At 32.8% G+C, this 6,000-nt stretch overlaps 1 long non-coding RNA gene across 1 annotated transcript; it reads right to left on the bottom strand.

The window, feature by feature from the left end:
* Window positions 1-1,239: 1,239 nt before the first annotated feature.
* LOC126671027 (uncharacterized) lies at window positions 1,240-2,107 on the bottom strand. The gene is made up of 2 exons (XR_007638901.2): window positions 1,991-2,107; window positions 1,240-1,511 (listed from the first exon to the last, which is right to left on the bottom strand). It is a non-coding gene; the product is annotated as an uncharacterized LOC126671027 (long non-coding RNA).
* Between the last annotated feature and the right edge of the window lie 3,893 nt (window positions 2,108-6,000).

Here is a 6,000-nt window from a genome sequence, read left to right as displayed (position 1 = left end):
AGTGGCAATTTCAAAAAAATAAATTATTTGAGCAAGAGATCTTTTGAAGAAGAAAAGAACAATTCTGCGTCATTCACTAGTAAGTTGAACAGCTTGGTATGAAGTGGGTGGGTAGTTGGGGGTAAATTGGGTCTAAAATTATATTGAGGTAGGCCATGCAAACACTTTTTAAAAAATGAGAGATTTTTGCAAAAAAAATAATTTATGAGTCCCTAATATAAAGATTTCAAAATTTGGGTGATATGGTATAATTTTCTCTCTTTAGATCGGAATCAAATCCACAATATAAGGGCTTCTTTTTAAATTCTACTATTACTTACTTTCATCACTAACTAGAACTGTGATGTTTTAGGATTTTACTATTTGTAGAGTATGGCAATTCCCAGGTTTATAAATTAATGCAGCAGATAGATATTGAACGATAAAATAATAATTCAATTGAAAAACTAACAAAATGATAACCAACTATTCAATACAATTCAATTGACAAAACTAACAGATTAATCAACTATCTATTACAATAGAGCTTAAATTTTACTTGACTGGCAAGTAAGACTATAAAATTGACTAAGAAATCAGAATTTGAATTGAAAGAGATGATCCTTCTTCAGTTCTTGACCTCCATCGCGGGCTTTCCTCAGATCACTGGCTATCTCAAGCGTACTCAAGAAAACTACTCTCTCAGGATTTATTTCTCCACTCAGAATTCTTTTCCGACAATCTGAGTTTCTCGGATCTTTGAGTTTGGACAAGACTGACTCGTATTTATTACGATTTTCATTACTCAAGACACCCCACTTTAGAAACAATTCAGACTCCAAAGAAGCAGCAACTCTCACCGGATCACATGCAGTAGGGATATTATTTGTTTCCTGAAGCACCATGCATAAACCCTTTAATATTTCTTCCTTTAAATTTTCCCTGGCGGAATAGTTGCACGTTGGAATTTTCTTGCTAGTTTTGCTGTTCTGAAATTTACAGGTTTGTGGGCGATGGGAGTTGGTTCATGAGAGAACGTGTTCTTCCACATGGCAACTATCTGACGAGACAGCCTCTGGATTTTGTTGCAAGGGTGTGATCTCATTGACATTGTCACGACCCATTTTCATGAATCGCGACCGGCGCTAGGGTATGGGTAATGTAGTACCAAAACCCGTAGCTAGCCTTCCTTATAACATACAATTCAATTAAACCTGCAGAAAACCAATGCTCGGGGCAACCGAGACTTCAGCCTAAATCTAGCAGTTATAATATTCAATAATTAATATAACATGCTTATCCGATTCTGAGTCTGAAAATAGGCATAACATAAATAATCTGAAATAAACATATAACATGCCAGAGCAATATAACTAGTCAGACCAGTCCGACAATCAACTATAATAATAATAAAGACGTCTAATCAACTACTGCGGTCTAAGAATAAAATAGTTTTATAGTTCTACTAAAATAAATGGAACCTCCGAGGAAAAGTAAATGCGGAGATCACCAGACTCTCTCAGATCATAACCCTGGGAAAAATTGGGAAAACAACGGGGTCAGATATACTGAGATGAGTCTATACCACTATTTACATTTATCAAGTGAAAACCTTTAAAACTATTTAAAACATTTAATAACGATATTACGGATAATAGTTGGAATCCTAATCCACAATTCTAAATATAACATAATCCAATAGGTCTGGTCCCGAGAGCTGAGCTACACCGAGTTACCACTAACCACACTTAAACCAGAGTCCCGAGAGCTGAGCTACACCGAGTTACTCTACCTGGTCCCGAGAGCTACGCTCACACCGAGTTACCACATTTCCATATATACCTTACCCAGATCAATACCGGTGCGCACGCAGTTCTAATGAAGCCCATTAGATAGCACGTTCCAACTAGGAGCCATAATATAAAAACAGTTCGAAAAATATATAATATATGTTTATATATTAAAATAACAATTTACTTAATAAAGCGGTAAATAGTAAGTACAAACTCACTGCTTGCTAATCCACGTGAAATACCGGCAAGCACTAATCCTGGTTCGCCTCAGAAGCACGAACAGTAGACGGGTCTAGACAAATAAAATATTTATTAAAAACAGATCCTAACTCTAGAGAGTACTAGACACCACATAGGACTAGCACAATTAACACGTCGGAAATAAACAAGCCAGAATACACCAAAAAAATACCCATTAGGTAAAAAGCCCAATTAAAACAAGTCTATTGAGTTCTCGCTTAAATTCCAATTTAAAAATATTATTTAATAAACTTTAAATAATGATTAATTTCCAAATAGTGGGTTAGCCGAGCTATCATTAACTACCAAGCTAACCCCACTTGTCGGGTGACCCAAGTCTAACCCGATCAAAATGTTTATCAAATATAAACCCGAGTTTATATTTATAAAATAATTTCATAAAATAATAAACCGTTTTAAAAGCGGAACTCAATAACTTCAATTTCAAGTAACCCAAGTTACAATCCCAAAAACTTAGTTAAATAAGTCAAATAAAAGTTCAGGGACCAATTTGCACTTTAACCAATTAGGGACCAAATTGTACTTTTGCCAATTAGGGACTAAATTGTACTTTAGCCAATTTGATTTCCAAAAATCAAATTAATTACTTTTATTTATAATTAATACAAAATATAACGTTATAAATCAAAATACTAAATTTTAAATAAGTTTTAGAACGTTTAGGGCCAAATTGTACTTTTGCCACTTTAAATCTCGAAGCCCAAAATAATTTTCCGAGTACTTTTATTATCTTTTATTTCCAACAATTATTACTTATAAGTTTACGAATCAAACCAAATCATTGTAAAAGTTATTGTCAAATAAATGCTAAAAATCTAACTTAGGGATTTAGTTGATTTAACCACACATCTTTGGTGACCAAACAAGGTAATTGACCACCCTTATTGATTCAAACAGAACCCATCCCGCCTACCATGAAAGCTTTCATCAACACCATACTCATGCTACTGTAATGATTCTTTAAACAAGATTTTAACTTTCAAAACACAACCCATTAACCAAACTTTACAATTCAATTCATATCACTAATCCTAACTTATAATGACTCAAAATCATAAACCACATAACAGTGGTAGTCGGGGGAAAAACACGTTCATGGAGCCGAGATTTAGTTCCATTAACCCATCATCAAAACAACGTTTTAATTCAATAACAACTAACCATTCAAGAGTGATTTATGATTCTATAATGCAACAAAATCATGACCAAAGCAAATAAGGGATTCGGCAGTAACTTAACAAGAAATCAAGAACAGAATATACACTCAAAGCGGTTAACCGTACGGCAATTAAAACGAGCTTAATTTACGTACCGTCAAACGAAAACGAGATAGGGAATCGTAGGTACGTGAGTCTAGAACGTCTGAGATCAAACGGTTCTGATTTTCATCAACAAACGAGGGAGAACGATAAGAATTACGTAAAGCCGTTCAAAACCGAAAACTGGAATCAAGAATTTAGAAGACTTACCGAACAGCGATCTTTGGAGGATGATTACGGATTCAATACGCAGCTAATGAACAAACGAAAAGCGGCTAGAGTTTGTTTGCAGTGTGATCTAGATGTTTCGTTTAGAAAGCGTTTTTATATAACGATAGGAAGTAGGTCGAAAACGAGTTGGAAGTGGGGTTCGTGAAAGGGCGAAACTGCCCTTAAGAAAAACAAGCTGGGTCTCGTACGAGACATGCTAGTCTCGTACGAGACCAGTGCATATTTTGCACAGTCCCGTACGGGACAGGCACAGTCTCGTACGAGACTGTGCGTGAAATTCCCAGGTCTCTTACGAGACCTGGGTTTCCTTCTTGGTTCAACCATTTGGTTGAACCAAGACCCAAGGGAACCGAGAACCAAACCCAAAATTGAACCGGACCGTGAACCAACCTTAAATCGAACCATAAAAATCATAAAGGCCCGGAAAAATACCGAAAAACCCTCTGAAAAATTTAAAAAAATACGGGATATTACAGACATAATGCCTGTGGCGATTTTGTTGCAGAGAAGAAACTGCGCAGAAATATGATGATGAGGGTACTCCTTTATGCGAGTTAGTGCACGCCGGCATCGACGTTCATCCCTTTTTCCGACTCCTTTGGATGCAAACAATGCTACTTCGAACAAATCTATCAGATCCTTCTCCGTACTTCTTTCTATGTAAACCATTCTTTGATTCTTGATTTCTCTCCACTACAATTTGCTCTGTATTTTAGAAACAAATGAAGCAAATTGATGAATGGCCTTGCGACTGAGTTGTATTTATAGAGTTGAGTAAGTAGTGTTTGTAGTTTCTTCAAATTCTTCTAAGTGAGGCGGTGGATTCCTAACTTGTTTTAGGATTTTAAATCCTAAGGACTAAAGATTTCCTTCCTATTTCAGAATTAACTACCGAATCAAATGCTAAATTATCTCACATATTTTAATTTTAGATGATATTAACAGATAGTATTTGATAAGCTACATATTTTTCCTTCTACACCAAAACAATAACTATTACAAAGACTATAATACCCTGTTTTAAAGACGGTGGATAAATTTTTACTCCCCAAAATCTTTTCTAGTCATTTAAGCTAATCTTGTATGTAAAAATTTAGGGTTAAATTCAAAAAATGGCTAGAAAAAATTCTGAATATCTCAAAGGAAAAAGCTATCCGGATAGAATCTATCCGGATAGAGAGACCCATTTTGGTCCTTTTTAAAAATATTTGAAGGTTATTTAAGTAGTTTTAACTAAAAGTAAAAATTAAAAGACAAATATAACTTTCAGTAAATAAAAAAAATTTATATTTAAATAAAATAGAATAAGATAAGCATAATCATTTCAAATTAGTTGGTATAATCAAAATAAAATATATGATAAGTTAAAAATTAGTTAGAGATCAATCATAATTTATTTATTTACCACATAATAATTTTCATTGCTAATAATTTTTTGAATTGATGAGTAAATATTTGATTTTCTTCACTATTAATTAGAGGTGGCAATTTTCACCCATACCCATTTACCCACCCATACCCACCCATTATATAAAGGGTATGGGTTATAAAAGGGTAGTTATATGTTAAATGGGTAGTAAATGGGTAAAAATCTTCCTACCCATTAAAATAAGGGTTATAAAAGGGTTTGACATGGGTACCCACACTCTACCCATAATGATTTAATAGACAAAATTAATTGAATGACACATGTCAATTTTAGAGTATTTGAATTTTTTTAGAATATCAAATAAATTTTAAATTTTAAAATTAATATTTAAAAGTCATAAAGAACCAAAATAATTTTTTTTCCAGAAAATATTTTTTTTTTCAGAAAATATTTTTTTTCGGAAAATATTTTTTTTCGAAAAATATTGTTTTCGAAAATATATTTTTTCCAGAAATTTTTTTTCCCGGAAAATATTATTTTCCAGAATTTTTTTTTCGGAAAATATTTTTTTTTTCGGAAAATATTATTTTCCAGAAAATATTTTTTTTTCCGGAAAATATTTTTTTTCGGAAAATATTATTTTCCAGAAAATATTTTTTTTTTCAGAAAATATTTTTTTCAGAAAATATTTTTTTCGGAAAATATTTTTTTCCCAGGAAATTTTTTTTTCGGAAAATATTATTTTCCAGAATTTTTTTTTTCGGAAAATATTTTTTTCCCAGGAAATACTTTTTTTTGTCGGAAAATACTTTTTTTCTAACAAAATGTACAATTAAATTTTAAAAAGTCAATTTCTAACATTTTCTTTAATGATACAATTTCTAACATTACACATATAAAGTGGGTTAATGGGTGGGTTAGGGTCATATAGGGTTACATGGGTATGGGTACCCATATAAAATTAAAACGGGTCATAAATGGGTAAATTACCCATTTATAACCCTACCCATTTAAACCTAACTCATACCCACCAAACCCACCCATTTGCCACCTCTACTATTAATAACGTCACTGGTGCAAATCATAATCAGATTGGCAACTAAAGTTT

Source organism: Mercurialis annua, linkage group LG3 (assembly GCF_937616625.2).
Source record: "Mercurialis annua linkage group LG3, ddMerAnnu1.2, whole genome shotgun sequence".
NCBI classification, from domain to species: Eukaryota; Viridiplantae; Streptophyta; class Magnoliopsida; order Malpighiales; family Euphorbiaceae; genus Mercurialis; species Mercurialis annua.
Note: the sequence above shows the minus strand (reverse complement) of the source record. Positions and strands in the feature narration are given on the sequence as shown.